The sequence below is a fragment of the Chlamydotis macqueenii genome, chromosome 4 (assembly GCF_036417535.1).
Source record: "Chlamydotis macqueenii isolate bChlMac1 chromosome 4, bChlMac1.mat, whole genome shotgun sequence".
Taxonomy (NCBI): domain Eukaryota; kingdom Metazoa; phylum Chordata; class Aves; order Otidiformes; family Otididae; genus Chlamydotis; species Chlamydotis macqueenii.
Window position 1 is genome coordinate 62,001,330 of NC_141559.1, and position 13,321 is coordinate 62,014,650.

The window sequence follows — 13,321 nt, forward strand, 5'->3', positions numbered from 1 at the left end:
AGTTTTGGTGAAACTTCTGGACTGAGATTGTGATGGACTGACAAGATACCAACCCAGGTGCTTTTTCATTCTCATAGATCAAGGGAGTGTATGCTTAAAATCATGAAAATCACTTCTACAGAATTGTTAAATAAGGAACATATTTTAATCAATATGTTCACTAAGCACGGTCACATGAGTGTCTCAGTAATATGTACCTTAGACATAACATAGCTTTTCTAATGCTATGTACATGTCACCTATGTGTTCAGATATTTACTATACTAAGAGCTAACCAACTATGCTTTGTTTAATTTAAAATTATTACCTACTCACTTAAAATATTTTGGCAAGAAGAGTAGGAGATTTGGATTAAAATGTCAATTTGGAAAAAAAAATATTATTGGGAGCAAGAAGGGAACAAACTTATCAACATATTTATTGAAAATGGTGCTTCCTGAACTTTCACAGAAGTAGTCTTTTGATCCTGTCAAAGCTAGATTGTTTGAAGGTGTGTCTGTAGGTCTCTTTTGCATATTTATGTTGTCACATTAGATGAATACAGATGAGAAAAATTGCCACTTTCTTGAAATTATAGTCAGTAGATATATACTTCAAATACATGCATTTGATTTATTGTCATCCAGAACATTAGTTGATTTATTTTCTGTTTTCTAAACTAGCTGGTGAGTTTGCTTTACCTGAATTTGAATTTGTACACTCCAGTTGATCATAATTTTAGCTTTGCTGTCATCAAAAAACACTCTATAAATTTATAATTTTTATTTTCACTTGTATTCTTTTAATTAAGAAAAAAAAATTATAACTAGTATCTGTTCACTGAGCCACGTTCTTTAAAATAACTTCAGGATTAGTGGTGAAATTGCTACTTTTTAAGAAATTATATAACCTATAAAAGCAAGAACATTACAGAAGCCTGTTAAATATGTTGCTTTTTTCAATGATCATGGAATCCTTTGGTCTGTAATATGAAAAAAGTAAAGTTTAAGAAATTAAAAGACAACATAAGAGATAAGGAGAATGAAAAGAAAAATTTTCTAAATCATTGCCTGAAAAAACAAAATGTGCAAAACCCACTATGTAATTTTACACAGTGTACTGTTCTCTGTAGAGGCTCAGGTTTTTTGGAACACAACAGAAAATGAATCTATTCTTGGATTTAGTTCAGAGAGAATCACAAGAGCAATTTACTTCTGATGCAGTTCCAGTAAAAAGCTATTACATTGATTGCCATAAAGTTCATCAGTTTAAATAAGTACCTTTTATTCCTAAGTCATAATTTAAGTAAAAATACACAGTCACTATGACAAAAATTCACAAAATAAAGGTAGCAATTATCTGAAGATCTACCTTCCAATTGTCCACTCATATTAGCCAAGTAAACAATGTGCAATAAAGCTCATAAAATCCATTGTTTCTTAAATTAAGAGTGGGTTTGGGATTCCAGTACTTTCTTGTATTTCATGAATACCACTGGTACTATTTTAGTCTTAGTCTTAGTTATCTCCACTTCAACTCTTTAAATCTTTCTCTCTTGTTTCCTATTACTCAGTCAGCCAGTGATTGATGTGTTATAATTTTAAATCCTGAGCCAACTCTTTCATTACCTAAGTCATGACCTGCAGAAAACATTGGGAGTCAGGCAATCCCAGTCTAAATCTACATGGAATAGAATAGTTTGTCAACACTCTCAAATAGCCGAAGGCAGATAAAAGTGGTACAAGAATCTATAACAAAATCATTATGATATTTCTAGATGTTTGCTATCAGATACCAAGGACAGTCCACGATGCAGTGGGGCATAGATAATAAACAGTGAATCACTAGCTAACACCAGAGAGAGTATAGTGCGTTCTCTGGATAATTACCAGTCCAGAAGGAGATGGAGTAACTAATGTATTGTGGAAAATACTTTCTAGGAACCATCTAACACTATTTTGTTGGAATACTTCCAGCAGTTTGATTTTTGCTTTCTGATGACACTAATGACTGATCATAGCAGCAACAATGGAGCTTTTAGAATGCAACTATGTATTGGCCTTGAAGAAACATGCAATTCAAAAACCTCTGTAGAGATTTGTATTAGGGAATTGTGCATAATAACTCGGTATATTAAAGTGATTTTAAGGTATTATAAATCTTAAGAGATACAAGTATCAGCAATGCCTGTAATCTACCTAGGGTAAGTTTTTAAAATGCGACACCAGAAGCAAAGACAACAAGAAGAAAAATAACAACAACAAAAAAATCCCTGGTATTGCCATTCCTTTCTAAATATCCTTTAACCTCATGAAGTTAAATAAGGCCAGTGCAAGATCTTGTACCTGTGTCACAAAAAAAAATTATCAGCATCAGTACAGACAGTGTGATAAATGGATGGAGAGCAGTCCTGCAGAGAAGAACTTGGAGATATTGCTGGATGAAAAATTGGATATGAGCTGGCAATGTGCGTTCACAGCCCAGAAAGCCAGTCATGTCCTGGGCTGCACCAAAAGAAGCGTGGCCAGCGGGTTAAGGTAGGTGATTCTTCCCCTCTACTCTGCTCTGGTGAGACCCCACCTGGAGTCCAGCTCAGGGTTCCTCAGCCCAAGAAAGATGTGGACTGGTTGGAGTGAGTCCTGAGGAGGTCCATGAAAATGATCTAAGGCCTGAAATACCTCTTCTATGAAGAAAGACTAAGAGAGTTTGGATTGTTTAGCCTGGAGAACAATAGGCTCTGAGGAGATCTTATTGAGGTCCTTCAATACTTAAAGGGAGCCTGTAAGAAAGACAGAGACTTTTTAGCAAGGCCTGTAGTGACTGAACAAGGGGTAATGGTTTGAAACTGAAAGCTGGCCTACAAGAAAGTTGGATAGGAAATGTTGACAAGGACATGTAGTGACAAGACAAGGGATAATTGCTTTAAACTAGAAGAGGGTAGATTTAGATTAGATATAAGGAGGAAATTCTCTACTATGAGAGTGGTGGAACAGATTGCCCAGAGAAGTTGTGCATGCCGCACTCCTGGAAGTGTTCAAGGTCAGGTTGGATGGGGCTTTGAGTGACCTCATCTAGTGGAAGGTGTTCCTGACCATGACAGAAGGCTTGGATTAGATGATCTTTAAAAGGTCCCTTCCAACACAAAACATTTGATGATTTTATGTTTCTATGATAAATGGAAACTACTTAATGTTTAGCTTGGGAAACACACAGTTATGAGACATTCTTTTTTTAAAATGTAACTGATATAATGCATTACTCTATTCTCATTGCATTATTTCTAATTCTTCGCAGCATTTGATCACAGAATTCTTAAGCATGTGAATGATTCAGGAGAGGAAATCAATGAAGTAATGCATGTTCAAAAATACACACATAATTGAACTCTATGCTGGAGAATAATATACTTTCCCAGGAATGTGCAGGATGAAACCCCTAAACATGTTGAAAGGTTCCTAAGCATATACCCACAGAGAGTTGGCTGGCAGGGCTGAAGGCCAACTCAGTGCCAGCATGGCTGAAGGTATCCCTATCCTGCTGATGGCCATGGTGAAAGGGCCTCCTGGGCACCCTGTGGGGAGTTTGCTCTCAGAGGGCTAGCTCCCTGTCTGTGGGTACTGTTTTTGTCCAAGACACTGATGCTGTGGCTCTGACTCAGGGTGTAGTGGTGCAGGCGAAAATCATACCTCCTTTAGTATTTGGCTAACTATTCTATGAAAACCTCTTTACTTGCCTACATTCCATACTGTCGTTAACATGGCTCCATTTAACTTTTTAATGCTTCTCATCTTTCTCTTCCCTCAGTGAAGAACAGTTATGCTTCTAGATCAATATTTATCCAACAAAATATTTCAGAAATATTTGTTCGCAGTAACTCACTATGTGTTTCTGAATTTCCATGTGTTTATTATTTATAAAGATTGATGAATAATTTGACTGACTTTTTCAGAGCAAATTACGTGGGCTCTTCAATTCAAGTAACAGTTCGTTATGGCATAGAGCCAAGTGGGATGACAAAAAATTTTCTATGTGGAAAATGAATTCCAAATTATGACAGACTTCCATTCTTTTATGAAATACATTTGAGACAGCTGAAATTATCAAGTGCTGTCATGAATATTAGTATTGTCTGAATATTAATGGATATTAATACCACAAAGTCAATTAATAATATATAAATGATTCTCAATGTCTCTACATCTTTTTCTGCAGTTATTTACCCAGTGTTAACTTTATCACATACTGTAAAATACCCAAGGTACATTAATGAGAAAAAGAAACCTATGATAGGTTCCTGTCAATTTCAATACTTACATTTAAAACTTTTAATTTAGGAATTGTTCTCTATACAGCCATTGTTGACATCCATCAAATAAACAATAGTCTCCTTTGATTCTGGGTTTTTTTGCTCAATTTATCTACAGTTTTGCAGAGACGATGAAATAAATAGAGATTCATATGACCACAACAAGAATGTCTAGCTGTGAAAGGCTAAGATTTATTACTGGAAGCTATCTACAGTAGGATAAATTTTGTTTTGCTGCAGGTATGAAGAAAATTTCATGCTGCATGAGCCAGTGAATTAGGTATAGTATTGTATGCAATTACATTGCCAAGTGCTACAGTCATTAAATGTTCAACAATAACTCACACATACCTTGAAACAGTAAAATCTTTTTTTTTTTTTTTTAAGAAATAGAATATTACTTGTACACCTCACTTAACCACTTCAAGAAGTTTCCTGGAAGTTAAAAGATCTTCTACTAGTTACTAGTAGAAAAGAAACAACATCTGTGATAGTTCAATGTCTTTCAACTGTGCTGCAATGGCAGCTTTGGAACTGTGCCCAGGACTCTAGCTGATCTCTAAAATGTACCATAAATTACACCTTAGTTTAAAGTACGCATTTTCAGTGTTATTGAAATGCTATTATGCTCAAATGTAGCCATTGAGATTTTTTGGTAAAGGGAAAAAAAGGTGTCAGTGTGCAAACAAAGGCAGGGACAAATTCCATTGAATGTTTTATACTCTGTAATTTTATTCATGCCTTAGCATTGAAGGAGATAGAAGTCAGGGCAATATTTGTCAGTGTGTCCTGAAATGTACGAAGAAAACCTGATATTTCAAACAACTACAGAGCCCATTTTAGAAATTTTTTCAAAATCCATCATCTATCGGTTCCTTTTCTCATTTGACCTATTTAGTCAGGTATAGAGTTCCCTGTTTGTCCTCCCAGCTGGTACCTTTAAAATTGCTTCAGAAGGCTCTGTGAGAGTCAATCCAATAGACTGAAGCAAAATACTAAAAAGAACAACTTCACACTTCAAAGGATTCTGCTATATTTGATGCAATTGTCTTCACAAACACTTCTGACATACTATTGGCAAAATCACCTAAATTTGGCTATATTTTAAAAAAAAAAGTATTATTTCTTCCATTTTAGGATGTGCCATTGAAATATTATTAGGATCCCAATTTTTTTTTATATATATCTACATTATGTTAATTTATTTTTGTAAAAACAGAATGTTTAAATACAGAATGTAAAAACAGCTATTACTTAGTGACACAGTATATCAGCTGCTTCAACTAATTATTTCATAGATGAAAATCAGCAATAAAAGCAAATTCATTATTCACATCAACCCTCTTTTACTGGAGAAATCTAGCAGAATATCATAAAAATATTTGCAATTAAAAGAAATAATAGACTGGAGTAAAAATACTCTTGTTTGTCATTGCTTCTACAAGATGCAGGAGAAGGAATGGATGAAGGAAGGTGCATGAAAGTTTGATATGGAAAAATATAGCATCCTGTGAACCTATTTTCTCATCTCTCCAGGTGATGGTTGTGAATATTTAATAGTGATTCACTGACATTTTATTTTGGTCTGGTTATTGTGTAGTTTTTAAGTATAAAGGCTAGAATCAGTTAAAAACACAAAAAGAAATTACATTATCTAGCAAGATCTGTTGTAAATACTTGGGAATTTATATTCAACAACTTTACACCCAATGATTGTAAAGAGCTTAAACACATTTTTTTCAGGTACTAAAGTGGTTTGGTCAGTGAGGAGGAGGAAAAGAACAGTATCTGATTTCTGGATGAATGAAAGGTTCCTTATGAGAAAAAGAATGTAGTTATTAAGGAGCTATTTGGACTGTTGGAGATGTAGTAACCTAAAAAGTTAAGGCCTGCTTAGATTATCTCCAGTAGGTAGTCTTTAAGATGTGTAGCATTCTACTTCAGAGTAAAAAAGTCACCCGATAACATACCTTCTCAGGAATCAGAAAGAAAAATCCAAAGCTTTCTGCAATAATAATATCCTAAATCCATCCAGATGATTTCAACACTACTCCTAGGCATCTTTCATTCCACGCTCTTTATTATTTTCATCCAAATCATACTAAAGCAATTCCTAATATACAATGGTGCTGAAGAATTATAGATGATTCCTGAAATACATGACATAGGATTTTAAATTTCTATCTGACAGCTGTATCCTATAGCTACTATTATACTGTCATAAGGTAAGATAGATCCCTTTATAGATTGTTTTGCATGTACATGCATGCACACAGTCCTATTCATCTAACAATACCTGCAATATATCCTTTCTAGTGCTTTGTAATTAGAGTAAGACTGTGTTTGCTTAGAACTTACTTAGTTCTTCCATTTATTGTAGTGGTTTGGACTTGCATGTCTAAATTTTACTAACATTACTTAAAATTTCTAAAACAGCTTTTTAAATCAGCAGTGTTTGAAGTGGTAAGGAGGAAGGATGGAACAATGAGTTCATTTGTAGAATACTTGTTTTCATTTTCCATTTGTGAATCACACAGCTAAAAAGTGAAGAAATGAGATAATTGGTTTGATATATTATTACCTATGTGTAATAAAACATAGTCTAAGATTTTTGAATGAATTAGATCTGTAAAATTCACATTCATTCATATATGTTCCTGGTGATTTAGGAAATCACTTACTTGGTTCAAAAAAAGCAAATTAGATATACTGTGGCAATGTAGGTATGAATACCTCTATGGCAATTCATATGTAGGTTAGACCAAAAATCTTGGAAGAAGACTCAAAATAAAATCAAGACTCTTAGATTCCCATGCAACTTGGTTCCTTCTGAAAATTTTGCAGGTAGCAAAACTGCATGAAAAATGAAAATTGTTTAAAAATAATTTCTAAAATATCCACAATACTAGTTCTGTAAAGCTGTTTGAAATTACCATATCTGAAAATAAATTTCCTTAAAATAATATAATTTTAGATGTTGGTGTTGACACTCAAAAATAAGACAAACATCCTTTGGAGGTGTATCATCTGTCACTCAAAAAGTCTTCCAGATGTTCTACAACTCCATCACAATTAAAAAAAAAAAAATCATTTACATGGACATTTTAAAAACAATAATTAGAAGAACAAAAATCCTTCTAAGTATTTGAAATACATGTTTAAAAGAAGTGTTGCAATATTTTCTGACACTGATTATCATTTAATATTTACTTCAATCTTATACAGAGTATCTATTAAAAAACCTCTACAAAACAAAACAAATTTAATCCAAACAAACACACAAAAACTATGGAGTGGCTGTTGTTTCCTAAATGAGAACTTATACACTAAAACAAGTGGGAGTTTTGGGCTTTAAATGGCATTAAAATGTTTCTCACAATTATTTTTCTACCTTGTTCTTTTAGTACGTGTGGTAAAAAAATTCTGGAGAAACATCATTAAAGGTAAATAGATCTGATGTGAATCTGATAATAATTTAATAAAGTTATGCAGCAAACAGATTATAAATGTGAAATCATGGCTGTTCCATATATAGTAATATTCCACCAGTGATTTTGAACAAAGTAGAAATTTTGCCCATCAATTACCATTTGTATTGTTGGTGCTTTTTCTAATTTTCTACCACCCTTGGGAAAAAAAAAAAATAATAATAAAAACCACTTGATAGTCTGTGCTTGTAGTAAATCATCGGAATGACACTTGCTGTCAGTGACCTTTTCCATAATTGCAGACCAAATGTTGGATATTTCTTACAGTTTTTGTGGGAGAAATATGTGAAATAAAAAGGCGTTCCCTATGAGGTTTATTAAGCAATATTAATTATATTTCTGAAGTTCTGCAGTTGAAAAAGTTCTCTGGTGAATTTATTCTTTGCATTACTCTTTCTTTTTCGGTCTTTTGAGCCTGAAGACAGCTAACCTTCCACCATATGTAAAATTACTTCTTTTCATCATGTATAAAATTTTCTTCTATATTTTGATTTTAGAGTATATAAAAAATCTCTAAATAACACTTAATAATGTCTCTTAACAGATTATTTTATCTAACCACAATCCATATATATTTATCTAATCTTTTAATTATTTATATATGTATGGAATTTTTTATGTAGAGACTTATATATTTATGGTATGTAAAAAAGAAGCTCCAAAATTTTAATTGTTTAATTAGCTGAACTGAGAGAAACCTGTTTTGTTTTTTTTTTTTTCTCAGATTCTCTTGAAAGACCAACATGTATGATTAATTTTGGACTAATTAGGAAGATTTATTATATTTGCAGTAACAAGACTCTAAATCTGCTTGTATATCATTGAGAAAAAGAGGAAAAGGGGTGTGTGAAAATTGTGAAAAAAAGGATAAGTAGTCTGTGAAAAGATCAATAAGGTGCTCTAGATTCACTGTAGTTTTTATGAAGAGTTCAATAGATAAAGCAAACAGAAGAAATGTGAAAAAAGCAAAATACTAACTTTGTGCTGTTCTTTTAGAAGAAATACTGTGTTTGGAGACTATTTAAATAGAAGTGTACGGATAGCAAATTAAGGAACAGTTCCATAAAGTTAAGAGATCTGAAATTAATTTGAATATATGAAAGTTAATTTCAATAGAATATTTTTCATATTTCTCCACCTAAAACCATACAGTCAATTATATTTTGTTTCTTAAAATGATTAATTATTTTTAGTTCGTATTGGTTATAATGATTAGAGGTCATTATGGAGTAAGGCTGAGCAGGTCAATGTGAACAATGATAATGCTCCTCACTGCCAGTTTCGTAAGAGAAAAAAAAAAAATCTTGTATTTTATTATATAAATTGATTACTAATAACAATTATTCTGTTTTTTTTTTACCTTCAAAAACAGCAAGAGTACATGAGTTTTCTAAAGACCAGTTGTACCTATTTAACACAAATCATATGAAGTTTTCAAAGCACTAGAAAAAAATTTGGAGGTCATCATTAAATGCTCTCCAGATACGACTGGTTCCAATATCTCCTGTAACATCTTGAATTTAAATTGCATAATATAACTTCCTTAAAAATCTACCTTTTGCTTTCTAATATTCTATGGGCAGGTAAAGACTGCCGGTAAAAAATAATTTTGAATAGCTTAAGGAAGAACTGCTTTTGAGCTTAAGGGGCAGAGTTTTGCATGCCTGCAACATCAGAAAATGTGAGAGCTCGTATCCATTGTGCATTTTAGCATTATGAATATCCTAGTTAATATTAGCTACCTTATTAAGATTGTCTTTTCAGGCAGTGGGACACTAGGATACAATTTCATTTGCAGCACAGGTTTATTCAGCAGAATATATGTCTATTTGCTGCAGGTGGAGTGGTAACTTACAAGTGCTACAAACTAATGAAAATTATGAGACCCCTTTTTCATGACTGAAATGTCTAAATAGGGTATTAAGTTCACAAGTTACTGTTACAAGTGGGTTATGAACCAATTATGGAGCTCATAAGAAAAGCTAGGGAATTATTACTTTTCATGAATTTCAAAATCTTCAATTTCATAGCCGGAATAATGCCTTCAGAGTGGATAATTTACAGCTATCAGTCTGCTGCCTTCTTCCTCAATTTCTTATCAAAGTCTAATTAAAATAAAAAAGTGATACTGAGTACTGTGCAAATCTTCATTTAATGCAATAGAAAAGATGGGATGCTAGATTCAGACATGGTGATTGACAGACATGCATTCGGGATCATGCAGGCTTACTGGATCAAAGGAGATAAGAATTAAACTGTGCAGAAGATCTTTCCTGTCTGCATGGCTGATAGTACTTGCAGAAATAAAGATGAGCAATATAGGAGATACTCAAAATAGTTACTGTATGGAAATATATCTGAGTGTGCAAAGAATGTTAGCCAATTGTATGTGAGACCAGGAATGAAACCCTCATAACTTGTCACTAAAATCTATGAAACAATTATTATTGTGAAGGTAGGATTTACTCACTGCAATTAGAAGTTTAGAAGGAAATTGTTTAGATAGGACTTTGGAATTTAGCGGTCTCTCATGCAAAGTACAAACAACTAAAGGCTTGGCTCTTTGAGTGTCAAAGAGAACAATAAATAAAATAGATATAGAAAAAGAGATGGTATTACAAAGCATCTTCCAGACAAAACAATACAGAGTCATCTACTGTCACAGTTCCTTGTCTGTATTTATCAGCATTCTTTTTTTCTAGCCAAAAATTCAATATTTGGAATTACCTCGAATAAGGTATTTCCAGCTATGGCGATGTCACAGAACTTGCATTCCTGAGGTATTTCTTATGTTCAGAATGTGAACTAATTCAAGATGGTAATGTCATTTGACTAAATTCAAATGTTCCTACTGGAAAGATAGGTTACAATCTTATTTTCAGGAAGGAAGCTGTCAGCTTTTCCTTCACTAACATCAGTAGCATAAGAAAAGAAAACTGCTCATATACTGTCACATTCCGATTTCGGGTGAGAGGAAGGACCCCTTGCATTCTAGCTGACCTCAGACAAGTCTGGGAGGCTAGGGGCAGCTAAACCAATCTCTCACACACTGGAGTGTGGTTTTGCTCATATTCTCGGGAACCAAAGAATCAAAGGTAAGTTTATTTACCCAAGAACAAGCTCGCAAATGCAAGAGAAAAGAGAGAAAGAAAGGAAAGAGAGAGAAAAGAAAAGAGTTTCAGTTGCAACGGCTACCACCACGGAGCTGCGGCGTCCCTACAGTCCAGTTGACTCGTGGGGGAACGTTCCGTCCGACGTTGGTTCCGATGTTGATTCCGTCGATGTTGGTTCTGTCGATGTTGATTTCCATCGATGTGTTGTTCCTCCTTTTCATGTTGGTTGTTTCTGTCCTTTTATTGTTCGTTTTGTTGCATATTCATTGTATTCCAAGAGCTGATTTTCCTAGCCGCATCCCTCACCTGGAGGTGACATGCATGCCCATTACCGGGTGATATGCATGCCCCTTACCGTCTCTGGGCACATGCCGAGGGGGGTTAGGGCTAAATTTCTCAGAATCAGCTCTGCATTCAGGTTCGCAGGACAACAGGAATTGGCTTGCAAGATAATGGGAACTGGCTTGCAAGATAACAGGAAGACTCTAGTCCTATGGTTTAACTGAAGTTCCATTGTTCAGGTGGTGGTTTGATGTTTTGACAGTGTTGAGATAAATATTCGACACAGTCTTTTACATATACAGACAGAATGTTGTGGTTACAGGATAAAGCCAAATCAGACTGGTTTCAAAGATGGTGCAACTCAGTGTTGAATGGTCATTGATGTGAACAAGGAAAAGGGTCATCAAAGCTAAAATTGAATCTGGATTGATGCTCTGGGAAAGTACTTTTCAAGGTTCGAAGTGAGTGCTGTTATTGCAGACAATTGAAGTTGGAACAGGGAAAGATGCAGGAATCTGCCACCTGAGATTATAAATACATTCATATTTCTACCTGGAAAATATTTAGAATCTTGTAAAAGGGTTCACTTAATCATCAAGATACATAAAATTTAAATCAGATCCAAAACCTGTCCTCAAAATTATAATCTATTACACTAGATGTTATAGCTGGCAACATTAACAATGCAAGGAGGAAAATGAATTATATGGAATGGGAGAGTTACTAATTATCCACAAAATTATTATACTGAGTAATGAGGTTTTTTCACTAGTCAAGTGGGAAATTTAATATTTTAGACACTGCAACAGATAACTTTCTGGAAAACTGGCAAGTATCCAAGCTTACTGTAAATGGTACTTTCTGGTAACAGATATTTTGTGAAAGATTTCATCCTATGAGAAGGAGAGCAAGCCTAAGCAATAATGAAAAGTGAATTGTTATTGAAAATATTACCTACAGTAGCTGAGAAATAGAGAAGGAGCTCAAAGCTTTCGGGTTAGCAAGAACACAAGCTCTTTTACCTCTTTTATTTGGACAAAGTGATGGGCTACCAGTAACAGTAAGTTTGGTAGAAAAGGAAAAAACTTTTGGATAGCCTTTCCAAATTGGCTGCATAACTGGGGAATTAACACTAACATGTACTATATCAATTATTGCTAGATAGTTCTCAACCTGATAAAAGTCACAGATCTTTGTGTAAGGTCTTGCCACTCACCTCATACCTCTGAGACATCAATTCTTATTCCTTTTGTATCAGTTCTTTTATTTCTTTCTTTTAGACTTACAGATATAACACTCGTTCTATCATATTTTCAGTTCACATGGTTATTATCATATATTAAATAGGGATGGATATGTGGGAGAGTTGTTATTCTAGAACTGACAATGACAAGAGTTTACTACTGCAGATCTACAGATTTCTTTTCTGAGAAGCAACATTCAACAGTTTTTACAGCAGAGATCCTATCTTCTTATTCAAATTTGAATTCTGTGTTTTTTAAAATACCATTTTTATACTTCATTTAACAATGTGAGTTGCAGACGAACACCAATTTTCTGCCTTGAACCCTGACTAGTCCATGATTTCTATCTTGCTGATAAATCCTTCTCAGTCACATCGTTGTCTGTGGAGTGTATAACACTTAGCAGGTACACATAAGCAAATGCTCAGCAGTATTATTTACTTAAGCTGCTCTACGTATCTGTCTGGACCTGTTGATGGTTGTTTAGAAGGTATCAGTAAGATGTGTTTTCTATAAAGATGTGTTTTCTCATCTATAAAGAGAATTTGTGTTTGACTACCCCAGTAACTTTAAAGGAAAATAATGTTATTACTTAAAATCACTGCTATATTCAGCATGTTTCTAGCTTGGATTTAATTATGGAAATATCAATGTAGGTGTTTGATACTGACATAAAATAAATTCATGAGTGTACTCATTAAAGATTTGAGGACAAGGACATGTAGAAGGATCAGTAACTGGAACATCAAAATCTTAATTACAGAAAGAAATATGATTGTTTTGAAGACCTGCACAAGGAAAGAATGTAATTCGTGTATTGTCTAGGGTATCTCAAAGATACTGATACCATGTGCTATATAGGTTACTGAATGACAAAACGGCAGACAAAGCCAACGTGGGTTCACAAAG